This window comes from Marmota monax, unplaced genomic scaffold (genome assembly GCF_021218885.2).
Source record: "Marmota monax isolate L192 unplaced genomic scaffold, Marmota_monax_Labrador192_F-V1.1 WCK01_AAM20220418_F8-fsc00003, whole genome shotgun sequence".
NCBI lineage: Eukaryota > Metazoa > Chordata > Mammalia > Rodentia > Sciuridae > Marmota > Marmota monax.
Genome location: NW_026694084.1, coordinates 35435038 through 35450554, shown reverse-complemented (window position 1 = coordinate 35450554; position 15517 = coordinate 35435038).

Here is a 15517-nt window from a genome sequence, read left to right as displayed (position 1 = left end):
TGGTCTCCTGGGAAGGTGCCACTCCAGGTGCTGGCTCTAGAACCACTTGCTCTGCCATAAATAGGACAGAGAGACCACGAAGACACTTGCTAATTTGAAGTTATTGTGTACATACTAGCTTGAGACCTCTGCTACCTCACATGGTGAAGAAAGTACAAGGGAAAAATAAATGAGACCTGTCCAGAATGGTGCTCATGGAAGTGACAGTCTCCACTCCATTTCCACCTTCTGAAGCTCAGACAAATGCATTTGATCCAGATGGTATTCAAGTCTGAGAAGGAGTTTGGATAATGTAGTGCATACATTTCTAGATTCTGCCACCCAGGAAGACAACCCACAAGGAAACTGAGTGCCGATCCACCATATTCACCCTGGGAAACCCAGTGCCTCCTCTCCTGTTCACTTGGGAGGCTCTTCCCCAGAGAAGCACCTCTGGCCACTCCATGTGCTGCTTCCTCTTATCTGTGGGAGTGAGCATGTAACATCTCACTGTGAACATGGCGCAGCTTCTTCTGGATTCTTCTTTGGATTCTGCTCACTGCCCGTGAGGGTGCACTGTTCTCTTCTCCTGGCCACATAGTCAACTTCTTCTGAAGGCCCTGCATCTGAGCAGGTGGCCTGATGGGCCTAGATGGACAGACCTCTCCTCTTCAGGGGTCAAGTTTCAGCAAGCCCACTTGACGACACAGCCAAGCCATGTGCTCTAAGCAGCTTTGTCTCCAATGAAGTGCACATTTTGACCTACAAATGCCTAAATCTGTTCAATGCTATCAATCTCAAATTTAGGCAGTGGACAGTGGGTATTACATAGTAACTCATTAAATTCCCATTATAATCAGAGCATTAGCAGATCACAAACAAAAAGAATACGATTGAGTACAGTCCAACTCAGAGGTAATTAAACTCTAATCTGAAAAATGCAAAGAAAAAGGTTCATCTAAATATTAAAAAGAAATTAATGTTCAAGGTATGTCATAATGTTGTTTAAAATTACTGCTTGGTGGGTATATAAGTTCATATATTTGGGAAAAAAAATTATGTGGGTTAGCCCAGTAATTCTGTATCTATGTACTTCTAAGGGGGAAAAAAAATCTGTTAACCATTTCAATGCCACTTATTATTGTGAAAAATTAAGATTGCCTCAAACTTCCAAAATAGGGCATTATTAAATAATTATAGTACCTAGATTGTTATGCTTCCATTATGATATATATATATATATATATATATATATAATTTGTCATATAGAAATAATTATGGCATATAATTGAATAAAGAATATTATATAGTAGTACACAATTATCTTACTTTTATAAGAATAGAAATATATGTGTGTATATATATATATGAATACATGTATGTATAGCCACATATATACATGGATATATAGATGTATGTATGTGAAAAAATGCAGTTGGGACACATGGTTTTCAAGTTCCTCACAATAATAGGAGGGTTGGGGCAAAAGAGATGGGAGAATGAAACGTACCCATCCTTTTCTTCTTTCTGGCATTTTGCATTCTTTCTGGTTTCTGATAAAATTGCAGTATGTGAGAAGATATTTTCTTGATGGCTCTTTTATAACTAGAAATTATGATTATTTTACCATTTATTATACAAACAACATTAGGGCCACATTAACAAAAAATGAAAATCTTGGCTGACAGTTCTGCCACCCTAATAAGTCAGCTTCCTTTTATCCTTGTTCCCTGACTGTTCTAATCCATATGCAAGCAGTATCTGTTCCCATAACAATGTTCTTAACAATGTTCTTACACCACAGACACAATTTTGTCTTTTATTTTAGCCATTCTATAGTTAAAGCACTTTCCCTGTGGCTCTAGGGTTCCTTCATATGACTGTGTCTGGATCGCTTGGGCTCCTCCCTTCAGCCTTTGATAGCACTGGACAGTGTGGACACTTCCAGGCCAGCCCTGACCACAGCTCTCCATGTCTGGGGCCTGATCTGATGCCCCATCAGGAGAGAGCTCCTGATTAAATGGTACTACAGCGAGGTTGTCTCAGGCTCATTGTCTGAAGCTTCTCAGAATCTGGCTTAGACAATGAGCCTGAGACAATATCTTACATGGATGTGTTAATCATCTTTCCATCACTTTGACCAAAATTCCTGAAAAAGCAATTTAGAGGCTGTAAGATTTGCATTGGCTCACATTTTCAGAGGTTTCAGTCCATGGTTGGCCAGCTCCATTACTTTGCCCCCAAGGTGAGGCAGAAAGAACATTTTGGTGGAAGAGCTTGGAACAGAGAGAGACGGGGTGGGAAACTGACTGAGGGGAAGAAACACCCTTCCAGAACACAGCCCCCATGGCTTGCTTCCTCCAGTTGGACTCCATCTCCTTCAGTTTCTACCACCTCCCAAAAATCTATTCAAATAATTAATCTCAAATGGATCAATCCATCAATAAGGTTAGAGCCCTCATAATTTCCTAAAAGCATCACCTCTGACATTGCTGCATTGGGAAGCTATCCTTCAACACATGAGACTCGAGGGACATTCCAGCTGCAAACCATAACAACTAATGAGCTCTAAGGAGTGGAAAGGAAACCATGAGCATCCAGCACTCCTGTTCCTAGCCATGTGCTTTGTCCTGAGGTGACATTGCCAGCAGCTTTCCTAACAGCCCTGGGCAGCTGAGTGCAGGGTTACCCAAGGGGATCTGGGTGCCAAACCATCTTGTGTGGCAGTGCCATCTCTCTCATTTACCTGCTGTGATATGATTAGAGGATACTTCCATGCTGTGGCTGTAACAGCTTTTTTTTTTAAACTGCAGAACAGGGATAACAAGAGTAGCTAGCTCTTATAGTTGTTGTGAAGATCAAATGAGATGCAACATGCAGGAAACTCAGACCTGTGCCTGAGCTCTAGGTGGAGCCTGATTCATGTTGATTACTCTATTGCTACTATTGACAAGTCCAGGCTGAGTGTTGTTAACCCTCAATTTACAGATGAAGAAGGTGCAAGTCAAAGAACTTGAGTGAGCTAAGTTTGCTCACTCAAGTAAGCAATATGGTATTTATTGTGTATTAATTTTTTTTACATATGCCATTTATTGAGATGCCATAATAACATGCTGTGGGATGAGTGTCTTAAACAATAAACATTTTATTTTTTAACAGTCCTGAGTTCTGGAAGCCTAGGATCAGGTTTCAGGTGGATCTGATTTCTGATGAGGAGTCTCTTTCTGGCTCTTCTTGTTGTTTTCTCATGAGTCCTCAAGTCCCATTTCCTGGTGAGGGTGGAGAGACAATGTTTGTCTCTTTCTTCTTCACCAGTCATGCAGATTAGGACCCACCTAATTGTATCCTCAAAACCTCATCTCCACATACAGTTCTACTGGAGATTAGGGCTTCAATCTCTGAACTTTGGAGGAATACAGTTCAGCTCACAGCACCAGTTTTACTTTTTCACACACCCTGTGATTTATTTATATATTTTAGGGATGAGAATAGAAACCCTGAGAAGTAACTTGATCAAAATCATACAGTCCAAGTGGCATAACCAGATTTAAAATCAAGAACTGACTTCCAAGCCCCGTGTATTTAATATTACTCTGTATTTATGCCAAAATGCATTCCCCTTTGTCAATATGAATTTTACCTTTGTCATTTAATTTTTCTACAAATTTATTTTAAGAAATTAGCAATACACAAATGGCAGGCATCCTGTTAATTCTTACTTACCACATATTGATTGGTTGGTTGTTTTGTTTCAAATTAGATAGTCAATATTATCAGATTTATACTGGAGATGCTCACCATCTAGAGGAAGAGACAGATGGGCAAATAAACAAGATGGTCCAGTGTGAAAACTGCTTTGACAGTGGTCCAGTCTTCAAGGGAGTTCACAGTAGTGCATCTGCCCTGGATAGGGATGGGGCAATGAGAGGTTGATCCCTACGTTTTACTTTGGACACAGAAATCAGATGAAGAATGGGAAGGGAAGAAGTTATTCCAAGTGAGAATAATAACATGCAAAGGAACACTGCTAGGAGTCAGACACAGTTACAACATCAGGTACCTGTCAGGCAGGGTCGACACCTCCCATGCCCAAACTCATTTCCCTGACAGGTCTTACCTATGCTGCAGTCCTTTAACATTATGCAGTCACACAGGCAGCAATAACAACCATAAAAATAGACAATACTTTCAGAGTCCTGACTTATGTGTCTAAATATTTCATAAATTTTCTTCCTTAATTCTTATAACAATTTCATGGGTAGGTCCTCTTATCATTTCCATTTTAATCAGCTGACTTAACTGAGGCAAGAGTGCAATAGAATGCTTTCCACACTGACTTCCTCATCTGAAACTGCAGATGTGACTTTGTTAGTGTGTTTCATGGAAATCATTAATCCTGGGATACCTACATAAAAATTAGAATTACCAAATGCATTTCAATACTGTGAAATGATTGACACATGTATCAAGCCAGTGTTCACATGTGAGGAAGCAGCCATCTCTTTATTTATAGGCTGTTTTTTTTTTCTTACAAGCATTAGAGGGAGCTGACTCTGTTTTGGGCCAGACTGGCAAATCCATCTGTGCTGTGAGCGCTGGGAGGAGCAAGGTCCTTTATCATGTAGCTGCTGCATCAAGTTCTTCCTCTTCCTCTGCTTTGCAGCATAATCTTTTGCAAAAAAAGGCAAAGATGAAGATTCAGATTTAAACGTAGATGAATCAACAGATGTGGATATTTTTAAATCAATTACTGAGGCATCCGTGCAGAAGCAAGCACATGAGATATAGATGTTCCTGCACCAAATTTGATTTACTCCTGAAATCGTTCCTTCATCGCAGCTCAGGCTGCATTCTGATGTATTCCACACAAGCCAATGAGCAACCAGGGCATCCCTAGATGTTAGCAACGTTGCAGATAATTTACAAGGCATATCACTGCCATCGACTTTACTAAAAATTACCACAGAGCACTGACTTCCCAAGTAGGCCTGGAGGCAGGAAGGACTTCTCAGACTTTCCTTGGTGGTTAATCAAATAAATATCATCTGTCCCTATCTCCCTTTCCCACTTTTCAACAAGGGCAGTTTTTTATGGGAATAGACACACTGGGACCATGGTGACCAAAAAAACCCCCAAAAACAGCTTGCAGCTCTAGGAAGGGGTGATCTGCAGTTAGACAGCTTTTATCTCTGCGGCTCTCAGTGAAATGCTATGCAGGATGACCTACTGCTTTGTGGCAGGGTTCAAAATCCTGTGTGATAGAGATGGTTCAACAGTAGGACAGGCATTCCGTCTAACTCATTGATGCATGATCATCGGGCTCCTCAGTTGCACAAGGTACTGCAGACACAACTATGAATAAGAGACAATGTCACTACCCTTTCAGAATTTGGGGAGAAGCTATAATTCAACAAGGTATTATCTGTGTGGTGAGATTATGAAAGGCACAGCTTACTCTTCCTACCTTCCTGTGTTTAATCCAATGTTACTTGAAACGTGGTCCCTGGACCGGCAGCAGGGATCTCACCTAGGAAGTCAGTGAACTTTTTAGAAGGTACATCCCAGACCTCCTGCAAACCACTGATGCAGAAACTCTGGGGGTGGGGTTCAGCAAATGGTGGCCCTGATCATACTCAGGTATGAGAACCACAGTTCAACCCAATCAAGTAGAAACCCAGAGTAGCTGGTTGAAGAAAAGCATTAGTATGGAAAAAAGAAAGTGTCCAGTAATCCCCATAGAATAGTGAACTGTGTTGAAAAGGTGAACTTGAGGACAAAGTCCAGTCTCTATTTCTCCCTGACATCCAGACCTTCGAGCCTGAATGTGGGGAGATGAGCCTGCTAATTCAGGTGCCTCCCAGACAGCTGATGCAGCATCATTGAACTAACTTATAAACTCAGAAGTGCAGGGAACTTTAGGTCTTCACTGTCTATTAAAGAAGGAAGTGAGCAGACCAGCTCAGGCCTGGAGAATGAAAGCAAAGAGGATGTTTTTCTTACATCCATGACTCAAGCAGTGAAAGAGAGCCAGAGGGAGCCCACATTATATATTATATGGCAACTTGAAAAAAAAAAATTTTTATTAACTTGAAATAATTATTGTCAAATGTAAATTATATTTTAATATAAGGTTTTTTTTACCTTCTTAATAATAGCCATTCTAACTGGGGTGAGACAATATTCCATTATGGTTTTAATTGCAATTCCCTGATGACTAATGATCTCGAGCACTTTTTCATATGTGTTGGCTATTCAATGGTGACTTCCAATGCATTAGCCTCATCCTCAATAGAATGCGATGGGCTCAGATTTTCACCAATTAGCTTAGCTGCTCCTTTTCCTGTATGGTAGAAGGAGAGCAGAAATCTCAGTTCCTAAGGAAATAAGAGATGAAGTGAGAATTATGGAGCCCCCAAACCAGGGGAAATAAAAGAAGCCACAAAATGAAGGGTGGTGTTCTAGGGGAAAATACTGCCAGGAACATCCTTGAGCTACACAGGAGATATTTGTTGATATGACTCTATTAGTCCCCACCAAATTTACTCTTTTAATTTTTTGAAAGCTTGTCTCTATTTCTCTGCCTTTATTGTTCGACTACCTTTCTTCCTTTCTCACATTTTCTTTCTCTTAAACCATTGTCTTTTTGTCAAGCTGCTGTCATTGACTGAGGTTTATGTAACTTTGAGAACCTGGAGGATCCCATGGGAGCTGGGGTAGGAACCCAGGGAAGAGGCTATGGCCCTGCAGGGGAGGAGCAGGGAGGGTGGGACCAAGCCTGCTGTGCACACACCTGGCTGGAGCCTTGAAAATGAAGGAGCAGCTTGCCATTGAGGTTTGCTGACAAATCTAAGATGTGGCCTTGACTTTCCTCAGGGGGTTGTCCCTGGAAGATGAGGAAGGAACAAGGGGAAAGGACATGCACCTTGAGAGGACAGAGAAGCAGGCTCACCAGGGACAGGGGTCTGAAAGCTGCATCAGCATGCAAGAAAGTCACAGAAAACTGGTTGCCACCCCTGGAGGCTTCCATGGGGAAGCCATGATGCTCTTAGAACTGGATGACAAGTCTTTCCTATCTTTTGTGTAAGGAATGCTTTTTCCTAGTCCTGGTTTCTCCTCCTACCTGGGCACCAATGTCTCCCACGTCCACAGCACAGGTTTACCTCGCCAGCCCCGTAGCTGCTCACTCTGACACCTGCTGTCCAAATTGAGCTTCGTTTCTAATCACGTTTCTCCTGCCCTTCTTCTCACGGGTGGATGTAACACGATGCAGTAAATAAATAAATGCTAGACAGGAGAAGAGAACAAAGACTCCTGCTGAGGTCCCTGCACACCATGCCGCACAGATTTATCTAAGCAATGGTTAGGGCTCTTTCAGGAGCACAAAACATAGCGCTCCTCTTCCCCTGCTTGAGTCCTTACCAATTGCTGAATGAGATAAATAGGAAAGAGGTAGCGAAACGAAACACAGTTTTATTAATGACAAAGATGCAGTTGGAGAATGTTGCCTAGTTTAGCAGTTAAAATGAGCATGCTGTGTTCAGAGGAGATACTTACTAAGATGAGGAATGAGGGCAAGGCTAGGGGTATTTAAGGACAATTCTTCCACAGAGAAGAAGAGCTGGTTTCCACACAGCAACATTCTCGCCCCTCTGCGTTTTCATCTGCCCTTTCCTCTCAACTGAACAGTGTAAAAAGAGGGTGAGAATTCAAGTAAAAGGACAAATAGTTGCAAGAGCCCTAGTCAGGGAAGAATTCATCTGATGTGAGGGTTTGGAGAAAGGATGGACAGAAGAGAGGGCTGGATAAGGTGCATCTTGAAAGAGGAGCTTCTGTTAAGCATGGAGAAGAAAGACAGCATCTTCAGCAGGAGTGCAGGTGCAAGAAGGAGGTTGTGAGGCCGTTGACCTAGTCTAGATGTCCAGTGTACTTGAACATGGGATGTGCTGGTAAACTGGAGGAGGGTCTCTTCTGATGGGGCAAGGCATAAAGGGAGATGTGTGTTTGGGAGGAAGGAAGAATGGAGACATCTCTTAGGCATTGTCTTGGCGGGGCACAAAATTGAGTCTTTGGAGAAAGTTCAGTCTCTGCATGATTGTGCTGCTCTGGGCAGTTGCTGTAGCTGAGCTCTTGGCCTCTGCAGTTTGGGTAAGGAGTGCCTTATTTTTTTTTTCAAAGCACTGTGTCACTTCACGGGGTGGTGGTGAGAGTTTCTGTTGAAATCCTTCACTGGCACTTGTGTTTTCTAAAGAGATGGACAAAATGGTAGATCAGAAATGGGAATCCTTTGAACTTGTAAAAACACAGTTAAGTTTCATCTTTTAGGGTCAAAGGAGAGGGAGGCTTTCTTTTCTCCAGAAATTCTTTACAAAAGCCACTTTGCAAGGCCTGGAGTGCTGGGTACCCACAACAAGGCCACTTGTGACTTTGCCTGGGAAGAGAAAGTGCCACCATCAGCTCTCTATTGTTTTCAGAAATGAGTGCTTTCTCTGCCATTTCCTGTCAGGGGCTTTATTTCCCCAGAGGCTGCAGAAGGCAGAACTTTCTCCAGGAGAACTGGGGAGATGTGCATCTGCTTGTCACTGAAGAGATGGCAACACTGGCTGGAGGGAAACACCCAAGGAGTAGCCCAAGTGTTCCAGGTACGGTGCCAGACTACTAGGCACTTTTTAAAAATATGATGAGCCATTCCAGGACCACTCTATCATACAGATGAGAAAACTGAGCAGCAGGGCTGTTTAATTTCTGACACCAAGGCTTGTGCTCTTCCCAGGAAGCACACCCGTTCCCCAAGAGAGTGTTGAACCAGAAATTAGGTCCAACATTAGTTTTTGCTTACTTTCTTCATAAACTGAATGTCTACATCCCTTCTGTCCAACTGAGCCAGTGGCCCACCATTTCCAGGTCCTTGGCAGAGCTGAGGAACATAAAGTATGACTTCAAAGAAATCAGTCTATCAAACATCACTTTTGATCCACTCTTAGATAGTTACTAACTGTTCACTGTGTCCTTGGCCTTATACCATGTCACTATAGAGGGAACAGATGCAATTGGGCCTGAATTCTGCTTTCAAGTTGCTTATGCAGCAAAGAGGAAGGTAAAGTCATGTTGTAGATTCCTTTATTCCCAGGGAGAAATGATGAAATGAGAAAGGGACCTTGACAATGTTACGGGAGTCTTCAGGAGGGAGATATGGCTTCTAGCTGGCAGAACCTGGGCTGCAATAACATTTTAACAGATTCTTAGGTTACCTGTGTACTTTCCTTATTCAGGCAATTGAGCAAAATAACCAGCCACAAAGTGGATAAATAAGTTAGATATTCTCTCTCCCCTTGTCCCCTCCTTTCTGTAGCTGCCCCCCACGCCTGCTAACTAAATTGACCAGTTGTCTAACTTAACCAACTAGTTGATTCCATCAAAATAATCAGCCTTGTTTGGGTGCCAGTGCTTCAACATATTCTTCAGTGGCGAATGAGAAATTAACCTGGCTCAGCATCTTCTCTTAACTCTCCACACTGAGAGTTCTTACTTCAACAATTCATTAAAATCTGGCGTCTGTGCCAAGATCTCCCTTGCTTCCTTCCCCCTTTTCCCTTCATTAAAACAGAGCTATTATGCAATGCTATTCGTCTGCCCAGGGCTCATTCTAAAAATGTTCTGCAAATGCTGCTGCTGTTGCTGATTGGCACCAGGAGACAGCAGGAGATGGCAACAGCCGGCAGGGGCTCCTCTCCTGAGTCCACTTTGGCAAAATGCTTTGTCCTGGATGGGCCATGGGTCATGCAGAGCCTCAGCCACACGGTAGAGCTGGGATCAAAGTGGGAAGAGACAAGAAAATGGGGAAGGAGGGTAAAGTGCCATGCATGAGTCAATAATCGTGGACTATTAGAGCTACTGAGAAGCGTGGCTCTGATCTAACATGCTCATGGCACTGGTAAACACTTGAGGTTCCAGCAGAGTGGCTTGACATACTCAAGATCACCCAACTAGTGGTGAGAATGCCATTTAGCACCAAGCTTTCTTTTGCATGTCCCTCTGTGTCCTGACTCCTCGGTGCAGAGGTGGGACACAAGCAGACACAGTGAGGCCCAGGCAGTCTTTTCACAGGTGGAATCTCTCTCTGCCTGCCTTCTGTCTGATTGGATGCACAGGGTTCAGAGCCTGGAAGCAAATGCTGTGAGGATAGGGAAAGGGCTGAGGTTCTTGGCTTTGAGAAGATACCAAAGGAGACAGAATGAAGCAGCAGCTCAGAGTGGGAGGAGTTGCCACCTTGAACTTCCTCATGCTTAAAGTCAGCACTTTCCAAACTGAGCACTGATACAGCTCACCCAGCAGAACAGCCCCTCAAACTGAACTCTCCTCAGTACCATTGCTCCAAACACTATAAACTTCCCAATCCTCCCAACTCCCCAACCCCCATTCAGACCTACAGATTCCCAGAAATGCACACCTGACACACAAAATAACCTTGTGTAGCTGTCTAAGGTCTGGGTATGGTCAACTCTCTTTCCTTTGCCCCAGGTGTGAGGCCTGTTCAAACCAAGGACTCTTATCCCTCCTCACTGTGTCCTCTGTGGGCTCCTGGGCAAGACTGGGACAGGAGGTGCCCCCTGCTTTTCAGGGGCTACAGTAGACCAGTGGGGGCCCTCTGGAGCCTCTGCTAGACTAGCTCTGCCCCCTATGGCTCAGTGAGGAGATCCATTCTGAGGACCCTCTTACTTTCTTGGATGCCCACTTGGGGAGTGAGCACAGTGCCAGGAAGGGATGCAAGTCTCTCTGAAATCGTTTTACATTTTTTTCCTGTGTGTGTGTGTGTGTGTGTGTTTGTAGATCCCTCCCTTCCTCACTCTTGACATTGGCTCCAGATGTGGAGGGGTTAGGTAAGAGAACTGTCTCTAAGATCTCACCATAAGCTAACTCTGTTACAGCCTTTCTAATACTTTTCTTCTTTTTATCATCAGATTATCTTTAAAATCAGGTCATGGAAATCAAGAAAAATTCTTTTAGCTGCACTCTCTCTCTCAAAATAACAGCAGTGGGTTACTTACTATGTGGTAAGCAGTGTTCCAAGTGTTTTACTTATTTCCTGTGAGCCTCACAGCTTTCTGAAGGAGTACTCTTGTTATTATACACTTGGAAAGAGAAGATTGAGGTACAGAAAGGTTAAGTGATGTGTATAGGTATCAGGTAAGGGGAAGAGAGAGTACTGGAAGTCAGGCAGTCTAATTCCAAATGGTGTGTGCTTCATGGGCTTCTGTTTTAATTCTATACTGTAGTTTTTAATTCTTAGAAGTCCTAGTCCTCAGTGGCTCACTCCTGTAATTCCAGCAATTGAGGATGCTGAGTGAGGCAGGAGGATGGCAAGTTCAAGGCCAGCCTCAGCAACTTAGCAAGAGCCTGTCTTAAGAAAAGAAAAAATAAAAAGGCTGGGAATGTAACTTGGTGATAAAGTGCCCAGTATCACCACCAAAAAACAAACAACAGCAACAAAACTAACAAAAACCTTAGAAAATCAAGATTTTGATAATACTTTTCAGTTTTCAGGGTGACTTGCCACGTACTTTGGTCTGAGTGGTGGAGGTCATAGAATACGAAATAGATGTGTGGCTGGGCTGGGGAGAAGTTAATGTGAAACTTCACATACATAGTGACTTTACACATTGAAAGCAGTTTGAGGAGATCAATTTGAAAAGCATGGTGAGACAAAACAATTTTATGGAGAGAGAGTGCTCTATCAGGTCAGGCTGGATCATGTGCATTATTTATGTCTGACTACTTCTTTGCTTCTGATGATGCAGCTGAATCAAGGTAGGGACCCTGAAATAGGGCTGGGCAGATCAAGGAAGGACAAGGCCCACTGACCCAGGCACCCATGAAGCTCCACTCTCCAATCTTTCTCTACATGGCAGACAGTGCTCTTTAATCATGGCCATGTTTTCTGGTGAATTTAGATACCACTTCTGACTTTTTTCTCAATTCTCTGCTAATAAAACAACCTCTACCTGTGGAGTTGGCATATAAGACAAAATCCACTTACCATAGCTAACTTAAAATAACAAGAGGGATATAAGTGCAGGACAACACAAAGCCAGGTAGCCTGAGTTACTAAATATGGCATGCTATTGAGACTCTGAGGCCCATCTCATCCTTCCCGCTCCTGTTCTGTGTGGTAGGTACCAAAATCTAAGTACACAATCCCAATACATAGCTCAGATTTTGGGATCCTGAAATCCAGTTTCAAGAAAACCCAAGATTAATGGAGAAGGGGCATTGGTCCTCCAATTCATTTGAGGGTGGACTTCAACTTCCAGATGACTTGTTCATTGCACCATTGAGGTATCTACTCCTATCCCCACCTCTGGGGAGACCTTACCTCACTACAAGTTTGTGCTGATATATTAGGTCATGGAAGGATAATCATCATCCCAATGAAAGACGGAAACCACGATTAGAGGACAGCATTTCAATAAAGTAGACAATGTGACCAAGATGTCACATATTCTAATTCTCCCTTATATTGGTGTCCTGAGCACTGTTCTCAGCCCTTTGCATGTGACTCATTTGGATGCTCACAATAACCCTATGTGGATGGTTGAACCATTACAGATAAGACTGGTGAGGCTCAAAGGGATTACGTAACTTGTCATAGGTTACATATCTAGGAAGGATCAAAATGGGTCCTTCCAAGTGGTCTGCCTCCTATTCTCACATTATTGAATATTTGCATTGGATAAGAAATGACAGAAAGCCCTCACCATAATAATAGTTCATAATAAAGTAGTTTTAGGAATGAAGAGATAGTTTTTTGATACATGACCACAAATCTGAGCTGGGGTTTTGATAGGAAGACTTGACACCGGGGCTTGCAGGAGGAATGACACATCAACTAAGTACCTGCTGTGTGCCAGGGACCATATTCCATATGGCTTCTCTTATTTCTTCTTCTAAGTTCCACTACTACTTCTCTCTCATACATGATCCCTGGAAGGGAAATAAACTCAAGGTTTAACAAAGAGAAATTAAATGTTTCAACTTGATGCAATTTACACTTAAGGGAAGAGAAAAATAAAAGGCATATGAGCTCAAACTCAACATGATCCTTCATTTAGAGCTGTTTTCTGCAGTTGAGAATGAGATGAGTGTTTTCCACCTGTGTTACTGAGAAATGGCTAGTGGCTTCTTAGGGGCTCTGAAGTTCTATCCATGTCATGGCTATAGTCTAATAGTTTATTAAGAGAGAACAGAAGTGCCATTTAGGGAGAGAATCCAAAACCTTGAGTTCATCTCCACTTACCTTGGTTTCAACAGTCTCTTTGATTTCTGTTTGGGAAGATCTCAATATTTTCTCGCTAACTACAGGTCAATTGAGGGACTACCTGACATTTGACTTCTCATTCTCAGTGTTATTAAAAATTGGATTTCCTGATCCTCTGACTTCCCTTCAGCTTATTGGTATAAGTTCCTTAAAGCTTTCAGTCCCCAAATAGTGGAATTTATAAGACAACCATAGAGGTCACAGAAGTTACTTTATTTTCCTTCCATCCATCCATCCATCCATCCATCCATCTTACTTAGTGCCTCTCCTATGAAAGCTGGAACAATAAAATTAAAAGTACATGGTTGGAACAAGCCTGGCCTATTTAAGGAACAAAAAGGAGACCAATGTGCTTGGAGGGAATAAGAGAGACACTTAGAAGGAGGCAAGGTCTACCTTTGTAAAAGTTTTGGATTTTAACCTGATAATAATGAACATCATTGCAGCATTCATTTAAAAAAAAAAAAAACACCATAGCTTCCACTGGACACAGGATTGCTGGGGCAAGTATATTAACAGAGAGGCCATTTAGGAGGACATTGCAACACTCTAAGCAAGATGGTGGCTTGGCTGGTTCTAAGGAACCACAATGCAAATGTGCACAAGGTGGATGGATAAGGAAAGAGAGAAAAATTTAGATTTCTTTTCTCTCTTTTTTCTTTAACTTGAGTAACTGCATAACTGCTGGTTCCATTGCCTGAGATGGGAAAACCTAAGGTTTTGGTAAGATCAGAAAATCTAAATTCTTTCCAGCTTTTATGTCCTTGACCCTCAGTAGAAGCCAATAGTAGGTGCAATGTAGACAGCATTTTGCGATGTTCTTGGGTGAGCAGCTGTAGCAGTGAGGTGAGGGCCCAGAGGCGAGGATCTGGGCATCTGGGCCAGCTTTGGAGCAGACTTGCTGAGCCAGTACAGGCAGAAATGAGACACTTGCTGAGACTTGGCTGCCTGGTCTAGAATCACGTCTCACATTGTGCCCTTTACCACCTGAAGGGTACACAGGGATTAATTATCTTCTGTTAAGAGGCACTTTTCAAGCCTTGGAAAGATTTGGGCTAAAGAGCCATCCATTTATGCAGTGATTCAGGGTTCACTATGTTTTCACACACATTGTACCTTTTGCTTCTCACTGCAGTTCAGAAGTAGGTTCAGTTGTCCCCATAGCATTGATAGAGCCACTCTTAAGTAATATGCCTAAGAGTAGTCATGGCTTATGAAAAGGTTAAAAAAGTAAGAGTAATAAGGCCAGCTGTAAGAGCTGTTATTTGTTATTTTGGGAGGGAGTTGAGTGTCAGCAGTGGAAACAGGGCTAGTACTTGCTTTCAAAGTTTTCAGAGAGGCAAGGATTAGCAAACACCTTAGTGGAAGGGAAAGATGCAGCTTGTCACAACAAGCTTGATAAACAGCTCATGTTCTGTGGCCCTCTGGTGTCTGGCTCTTCCATCTCTGTGGTGTTCCTCTTTGTCCACTTTGAGAATGCCTATTTCTCCTTTGAAACCCAGTTCAGATGTTACAGTTGACATGGTCCATGGTAATTTTCTTACTTCAAATTCTTTTTCTTCCAGAAATTCCCATTCCCAGATGGACAGGCTTAAGATGTTAGATTCACACTACTGTACTCTCCACAGCCTCAGCTAATCAGAACTGAGGACACCTGGCCCAGGAAGAATAAATCTATTGTCTAGCTAGTGAAAAATCTTTCCCTCTGAGAATTAGAATCAAGGGGATCCAGAGACTATCATTAGTGGGTGATGGACATTAGATATGAATAGTCTTATAGAGGCAGAGACAGATTTGTTATGGAGATCAGGAAACAAGAATAAGAAAATAAAGTCATTTATTCAAGAATGTTTGTTGAGATTCTGCAGGTTGGTTCAGTCAGCATCACCTAAGGCCCTTCCAGCATGCATTCTTTTTCTGGAGAGCCTAGGCAGCAAGGCACCAAGTTTTCAGACTCCCTAAATTCTGCCAGGCAGATGACACAGTCTGGAAGGGAAATGGGGGATATAAACTCTGGGAGGTGTCAGTCAGAGGTGGAGAGACCCATCTTGTGGTGAATGTGGTGGTGAGATGTTTGGTTCCCTCGGATGTGGGGACTGATCGACTTCCTGGTCTCTAGAGCCACAGAGGCTAAGTCGTTGCCAGCTCATATATGAGAGTATCCAACAAAAAACTCCATCATTTCTTCAGGCTAGATTGTTCCTATTAGAACGGCATCAATGTCTT